The sequence below is a fragment of the Helianthus annuus genome, chromosome 4 (genome assembly GCF_002127325.2).
Source record: "Helianthus annuus cultivar XRQ/B chromosome 4, HanXRQr2.0-SUNRISE, whole genome shotgun sequence".
NCBI lineage: Eukaryota > Viridiplantae > Streptophyta > Magnoliopsida > Asterales > Asteraceae > Helianthus > Helianthus annuus.
In genome coordinates, this window is record NC_035436.2 from 162,076,785 (window position 1) to 162,085,297 (window position 8,513).

The following is an 8,513-nucleotide window of genomic DNA, read 5'->3' on the forward strand; positions in this document are numbered from 1 at the left end:
TCAAGCAAAACTCTTTAAATGTGGCTTACACTCCCAAATGGAATAGGTAGAAGAGAAATTTTTTAGCTTGTGCTTGAGTGTCGGGAATCCAAGGTTTTTATAGGTTTTATTTTTATTTATTTACAATCCTATTCGTTATGATTTATTTTGAACTTTTCATAAGATGAATTACTTATTTGGGCATAGCATGCCTTATTAAAACTCCATTTATATACAAGTTCACATACCTCACGGGAGATCACTCAACACTCGGCCGAAGGTGTATATTTTAGTGAATCACTCGAGAGCGGCACGGAACTTACGTCTTCCATAGGCTTGCCAAGCAATCAATCCTCCTCCTTTTTAACTTTTTACCTTTGTAAATATCAAGAGGACTTTTTGGGTGAAGGCTTGGGTTTAAAGGTGGGTGGTTGGTTAGTGGTTAGTAAAAAGGGCGAAAATCGTAACAAGCGTCGGTTTTCGTGAAGTACCTTGTTTTTAGTGACTTTTTTTATTTTGAAGTATTTCTCCAAACAAGCTTTTATAGCTTTTGTTTGTTTTTGACTTCATCATCATCATTTTTTTTTTGATCGTCACATAAAAAGGTGAGTTTACGAAAAAGCGAACTTGTTACTAAAATAAAAAAATAAAAAGGTTTTTGGTGGGTAAAAAGGGTTTTTGGGGTAATGAAATGAAAGGTTTAGGCTCAAAGGGGCTATCTAGGGGGATTTTGGGTAGGTAAAAAAAATGAAAAATAATGGTTTTGAAAGAAAAATGGTTAGTCCTAATGCCTCCATCATTTACTTACTTGGGTTTAAGTTGGTAAGGACCGGGAATGTATCGTCGTGGCAAGTTCTAGATTTGTAAGGACCGAGCGGCTATTCACAAAAGAAACGAAAAATGAGCATTTAATCTAAATATGTGTATTTTTGTGCTCAATAAAGGCTCAAAACTCACTTTTGTGGGAATGGGTTTTTAATGTGACCAAGCATATATAATCGAATTTTTAACTAGACTTGTTATACCGTTTCATAATTTTCTTATGTTGGTTCTTTTTTTTTATCACGACGCTATCGGTTGTAAACTTGTAAAAATATAACCTTTTTAGAACTTGTTATTCCCAACTTAAACTAAGACAAGTAAATAAAAAAAATGAAAAAGTTTTTGAAAAAAAATTGGGGTGTTTAGCGGTTCCAATAGAGTTTTGTGTAAGGCTTGTGTTTAGGATTTTGCAAAATTTCAAGGTTTTTAGCATCCCCCCCACACTTAAATTACACATTGTCCTCAATGTATCCAAAAATAAAGTTTTTTGGTTGATTAGAATGTATAAAAGTGGGTTAAAAAGCAAAGATTTATGTTACTGGCATCCTGGACACGGCCCCGTGTTGACTGGGCACGGCCCCGTGGTCAAGTGCCAGTAACAAAAATTACAGAATTGAAACAGAAGCCTGGACACGGGGGCGTGTCCGCTGAACACGGCCCGTGTCCAGTTACCTGAACTGGGTGATTTTCTGCAAGGGCTCAGCACGGGGCCGTGTTGGTTGGGCACGGCCCGTGTTGAGCCTTCTGTGATGGAGATTTTTGTCGGGTTGCTCTGTTCTTCGTGCATGGTTCCATTTTTCTCGTTCCCTTTTTCATCCATTACCACCATGAGTGTGTTTTATTCTGCAAAAACTAAAAGATTAAACTAAACTAAGGATAGATCCGCGGAATGCCTCCGTGGTGCGCCACGTTTATAAGGGTCCTTGGCTAGACCCGATTCCCGGTTATATATCTTCTGAGTGGAGTGCCTTGCTTCCCAAGTTACACCGTCGGAGAGCGGCATCCAAGCTTGAATCAATAACCTTCATGTAACTGACTGGGTCGTCGTCCTCTATTCTCTTCCCAACTCCGAACTTCACCTCATCGTCCCCATACCTCAAAGTCAGTGTCCCGTCATTCATGTCTACCACTGCTTGTGCTGTGGCAAGGAAGGGTCTCCCTAGGATAAGGGGGACCTCGGTGTCTTCCTCCATGTCGAGTATGACAAAGTCAACTGGATAAACGAATCTGCTTACCCTTACCAAGACATTCTCGATGACACCTTGTGGGAACTTGACTGATCGATCAGCGAGTTGTATGCTTATTTTTGTAGGGCTCGTGGTTCCCAAGCCAAGCCTTTTGAACATCGATGAGGGCATGAGGTTAATGCTAGCCCCTAAGTCGGCCAAGGCATTGCGAACGGGTGATTCCCCTATTGAGCATGGAATCGTGAAACTTCCGGGATCGATTTTCTTTTGGGGTAGTTTATTGAGTACGAGGGCAGAGCATTCTTCGCCTAAATTAACTAATTGCAAATTTTCAATTTTCTTTTTATGTGTAAGGAAGTCCCTCATAAATTTAGAGTATTTGGGCATTTGGGTTAGGACTTCGATAAAAGGAATATTGACATGCAATTGTTTTAACAGACTTTCGAATTTTGCGAACTGCTCATTGGTCTTTTGACGAATTAACCTACCGGGGTACGGAACTCGAGGAGCCTTGGTAGGCTCTGGTGATGGGGGAGAGTTCTTTTCCTGCAGATGTGTTGGCATTGTTTCTTCCGTTGGTGGAGGTACTTCTGCAGGCCCTACGGTGCGGTTTCGTAGTGTGATGAGGTGAACTTGCGCCTTTGGGTTTGTTTCGGTATTGCTAGGTAATGCGCCTTGCGGTCTCTCGGAAAAATTTTGTGCTAGTTGATTTATTTGTTTTTCTATGTTTTGAATGCTAGCTTGTTGATTCCTAAAATTAGATTCTAATTGTAGAAATCTTTCCGAGTTTTTCTTATCAGTGTCAGAGACGAGGCGAGATATAGTATCTTCGAGCCTTTCTCGTCCACCTTGTTGTTGAGTGAAATTTTGTGACTCATTTCTTGATTGCTGAAAGTTTGTTCGTTGGGTTTGTTGGTTACTACTATTGCCGGTTTCCCTCCAACCAAGGTTTGGGTGGTTTCGCCATCCTTGGTTGTAAGTTCCCGTTGGAGGACCCGACGGCCTAGGTCTATTATCAATGTAGTTTACCATTTCTTGTTGATCGTCCGTTTCTTTCATGCAACTCCAATTTTCATGTGACCCACCACACCCTTCACAAGCAATAACCGAGACTGTTTTTGTCATTTCTAAATTTTTTATTTTTGAAGAAAGGGCCTCGATTTGGGCTTGTAAAGAGGTGCTTTCGTCGACCTTATGGGCACCCGGGGCGATAGACTTATTTCCCCGGGGAGTGTGCCATTGAAAATTGGTTTGAGCAATTTCCTCAATCTGATTATATATTTCGTGTGGGCGTCGATTACCTAAAAGTCCCCCGGAGCTAGAATCAAGTGTCTGCCTAGTGTGTGGCAACAATCCATTGTAGAAAGTGGATACTTGTTGCCATATTGCGAGGCCGTGATGGGGACACTTGCGTAATAGCTCCTTGAACCTTTCCCAAGTTTCATATAAGGATTCCCCGTCCTCTTGTGAGTATGTATTAATTTCAGCCATTAATTTAGCAGTTTTAGAAGGAGGGAAATACTTATATAGAAAATTTTGGGCTAGTTCATCCCAGGTGTTTACCGATCCAGCTGGGAGGGTGTTGAGCCAAGCTTTCGCTCGGTCTTTTAGTGAGAATGGAAACATACGGAGGCGGATGGCGTCGTTTGATGCTCCATTGATCCGAAAGGTATCACATATTTCTAAGAAATTAGTTATATGTAGATGAGGATCCTCGTCCGCAAGCCCGTGGAAGGTTGCGGAGTTTTGGAGCATTTGTATCAAATGCGGTCGAAGTTCGAAGTTATTGGCTTCGACATTCGGAGCATTGATAGCGGCGCCTAGATTACCTACGGTGGGCCGTAGATAATCCATAAGGGTACGTTGGTCCGCCATTGGGGGTGGATCACCCGAAACCTTCTCTTGGTTTTTGGCTTTTAACCTTTTTCTGAGAAAGCGTTCGAGTTCTTCTAGCGGTTCCTTTATGTCTTTATTGGAACTGGAGCTCATACACTACGTGAGGATGGCGTCGGGTTCCAAGTCCTGCAATAAAAACAGAAAAGAATGTTGGTCAGAAGGTTCACCACGGCCCCGTGTTGAGTGAACACGGCCCCGTGGTCGGAATTACAGTGATTGTTTTTCAGATCCCAGTTACTGGAAGTTGGACACGGCCCCGTGTTGCACCGGCACGGCCCCGTGGTCAGCCTTCTGTAACTTGAAAAACAAAAACTGCCAGTAACGTTGCTGAGCACGGCCCGTGTCCGACCAGGCACGGCCCCGTGCTGAGCTCTGCAGAAGCTAAAAATCTAAAAAAAAATCCTAAAAAAATTAAAGAAAAATAAAAATATGATTAGGCCGTTGATTCCTAACTTTCTTAAAATCCTTGTGTCCCCAGCAACGGCGCCAAAAACTTGATGTGTGTCGGTGTGTATATAATTTTGATGTATATTTAAGCCCCTTTTTACACTTTTAGCCAAGTTTTAAATTTATAAAACACGATATTCACTAACACTAAACACACATATGGGCAAGTGCACCCATCGTGGACGTAGTATAGTGTTGGTAAGATACCGAGGTCGTCCAAGGACACAAGAGCTTTTAATACCGGTTTATCCTCAACGTCTAATCAAATCAAAAAGTGAGAAAAATGTTTTAAACTAAGAAAAATAAAAACTAACTAAATGCTGAAAATAAAAATAAAATAAAAACAGATAGACAAGATGAATCACTTGGATCCGACACGTGTATTAGTATAACCTTTGATTATTTTCGCACTTTTGCACTTGTTTAAGAGATTATCTTAGTTATTGTAGTAGGCCCCTCTTTTGAAGGCGACGTTACCCTCAACCCAGTAGTTTGAGTCAGCAAGGATACAATCCTAAAGGGTCGGATTATTGAAAGATAATGAATTAAGTTATTAATGCAAATTGTGGTAGGCCCCGCTTTTGGCGGTGACGTTACCCTCGGCTAAGTAGTCTGAGTCAGCAGGGATACAGTCCTAAATAGCCGGGTTATAGTATTAATAGTAGTTAACTTATGAGGGGGTCAAAGAGTTTGGATCCCCGCCATCCAATACCTATGGGCATTGAAGGAGATCCTACTAAATTTGACCCAGGTCCCAAGCAGGACCTCTAAACGCTGAACAAGGGCAAGACCCTTACCAAACCGTTCCTTTAACCCCCGACCAGGTAGCCAACATACCTCCATATAGACCGTGGAGATATGAATGGTGAAAATCTTTTATTTTATATAGACAGTAAAATAATGCCAAGACACCACGGACAAACGATAAGGAAAGATCACCTTCAACATAAGTAACTAGTTATTAAAGTCATTAATACAAAACCAAATAAAAAGTGCAAAAGATTAAAAATAAAAAGTATTATACTAAACACTTGTCTTCACCAAGTGATGTAAGAGACTTAGGCAAACATGGCCTTGATTGTCAAGAACTCTTACGATCAATCTTGGATCCCGAGACGACTCACACACTCTACGATGGACAATGGATGATGGTGGTGGATGATGGTGTTATGGTGGTGGTGGGTGGTGGATGAAGTGTGAGAGAGGTGGTGTGCCAAGGGATGAGAGAGAATGAAGCCAAGCTCCTCTATTTATAGGCTGAACAGAAGGCTGGACACGGCCCCGTGTCCGCTGGACACGGCCCCGTGCCCGTCTGACATTCTCTCACTTCATTAATTGTAATTGCGAATTACAATTAATGCGCCTGCTGTACTTTCACCACGCCCCCGTGCTCGCTGGACACGGCCCCGTGGTGGGCAATGGAAGCTTCTACTGGTTTGTCTTTTCTGCTGCTTCCTGGGCACGCCCCCGTGTTCGCTGGACACGGGGCGTGTTCAGACTCTGTTTCTTCTCCTTTGCCTTGGGAGGTGCCGTTGAGGGTCCGGGCAATCCACTTTTGTTCCTTTTTCTTGTATTTATGGTAGAATTAGTTGTCTTTTTGCTTCTTTTGTGATTTTGAGCTCATTTCATCCTGAAAATACAAAAGGAAGACAAAAACACTCTTTTTCCAACATTAGTACTAAAAAAGGGTTAGTTTTATGCCTTAATTGATGTGATTTATATGTTGCATTTTACACACATCAGTCTATATGGAGGTATGTTGGCTACCTGGTCGGGGGTTAAGGGAACGGTTTGGTAAGGGTCTTGCCCTTGTTCAGCGTTTAGAGGTCCTGCTTGGGACCTGGGTCAAATTTAGTAGGATCTCCTTCAATGCCCATAGGTATTGGATGGCTGGGATCCAAACTCTTTGACCCCCTCATAAGTTAACTACTATTAATACTATAACCCGGCTATTTAGGACTGTATCCCTGCTGACTCAGACTACTTAGCCGAGGGTAACGTCACCGCCGAAAGCGGGGCCTACCACAATTTGCATTAATAACTTAATTCATTATCTTTCAATAATCCGACCCTTTAGGATTGTATCCTTGCTGAATCAAACTACTGGGTTGAGGGTAACGTCGCCTTCAAAAGAGGGGCCTACTACAATAACTAAGATAATCTCTTAAACAAGTGCAAAAGTGCGAAAATAATCAAAGGTTATACTAATACACGTGTCGGATCCAAGTGATTCATCTTGTCTATCTGTTTTTATTTTATTTTATTTTCAGCATTTAGTTAGTTTTTATTTTCTTAGATTAAAACATTTTTTCTCACTTTTTGATTTGATTAGACGTTGAGGATAAACCGGTATTAAAAGCTCTTGTGTCCTTGGACGACCTCGGTATCTTACCAACACTATACTACGTCCACGATGGGTGCACTTGCCCATATGTGTGTTTAGTGTTAGTGAATATCGTGTTTTATAAATTTAAAACTTGGCTAAAAGTGTAAAAAGGGGCTTAAATATACATCAAAAATATATTACACTACACATGCATCAGTGTGCCTTATGTGTTACCTGTGCTTGCTTACTTTATGTTTTGTGTGGTATTCAATCGAATCAATCGAAACTCGAATCGAAACTCGAAACTCAAATCGAATGCAATCAAAATCGAATTACGACGAATGGTAACGTAAGGATAGGGTAAAATATAGATGATTGTATGTTAGATATAGTAGTTGGGACTGAAAGTAATTTTAATAGGAAACTCTATCGTATGCATATCATCTTCAATCGAAATCGAAATATCGAAAATCGTCGCACCGAACACTCGAACCAGGCTGTTGATCGATCAGGCTGTCAGCCGATCGAACAGCCCAGCCGATCGGACAGACTGTCCGATCGAGCAGGCTGTCCGATCGGGATGCCTGGCCGATCGGCCAGCCCTTTCCTCTTTTGGAGCCTATAAATAGGGCTGTCATTATCATTCTTTCCACTTTTGGAAAGCTCTGACCGACCAGCTCGTGCTCCCCCTTCTTTTCTCAGATTTCTTCCGATTCTGATAAGTTTTCATCCTAAATCTTATACTTTCTTGATTAAAACATGCTCCTACACCTTTCTATCTTTCAAATCATGATTTCTAACTGTGAAATCACCAAGATCTAAGCCTTCTTGGATGATGTCATCATGGTGTTCTTCAAGAACATCATGTTTTGGCTTCAATCCACCATGAATAGCTCGGATCTAACCGATTTCCACATAAACAAGCTAAGGTCTATCAAAGATCTAAACATTTACATGATGTGAAGGATTGAAAGAAGGAATCCCAACCTTCTTTTAACTCTTTTACACTCAATGCCTTCAAACCGGTAGAAACGGGGCTTGAGTCAACTCACTAATCATTTCAATGGTGGTGTGATTCAAGATCCGGGTTCTATCTACGAGGTTCACCGACTTCGGGTTAAACGTGAAACCGCAGTTCCGAACCGTTCACCGGCCGGACTTGGGTGATTCCTGTCCGAGCAGGAGGAACAAGTAAGGACGAAGGTTTCCTGGTTAAGCTCATTGTCAAACTACCTCGATATAACTTCAAATAATCAGAACAACCAAGTGTTAGACGAACAGGCCGACCAGGTCAGGATGCTGGCCGAACGGCTAGGCTGTTCGAACGAACAACCCAACCGATCGGACATGCCAGCCGATCGACCAGGTCAGCCGATCGGCTAGCATATGGCCCCACACCCTACAATTTCATGAAGTATGGTATTGAACGAAGTACTGTTCGATCGAACAGCCGTTCGTCAACATTACTCCTCAGATCATGAGATACTGTTGGGATTGAACCCTATCAGAGGAACAGATAATTAAAGCCAAAACTGGATCAGAGCAGTGGATCCTGAATAAGCAGATGTTGATATACAAATCTCTCCCCTTGAAAGTGATTACACCTACTGATGACCTCCTATCTGCTGATCTTGCTAAACTGCTGACCCATAACTGCTGCTCAACTAAAGATCTGATGGATGACTAAAGTCCTGCTGATTCAATCTACTGCCTTGAGTCAAGCACTGCTGATCCGGACAAGTGCTGCTGGGTTCACAGCAGTAGAAGGTTGCAGTAGCTATTCTAAAGTCTCTTTTGTAATAGAATGTATTAGCAGTAGTTAACACAAGCAGTGTTTGTATAGATCAGAGGTTAGA

At 41.9% G+C, this 8,513-nt stretch overlaps 1 non-coding gene across 1 annotated transcript; it reads left to right on the top strand.

The window, feature by feature from the left end:
- Positions 1-3,378: 3,378 nt before the first annotated feature.
- LOC118491951 lies at positions 3,379-3,485 on the top strand. Its single transcript, XR_004892396.1, has one exon. It is a non-coding gene; the product is annotated as a small nucleolar RNA R71 (small nucleolar RNA).
- The last annotated feature ends 5,028 nt before the right edge of the window (positions 3,486-8,513 follow it).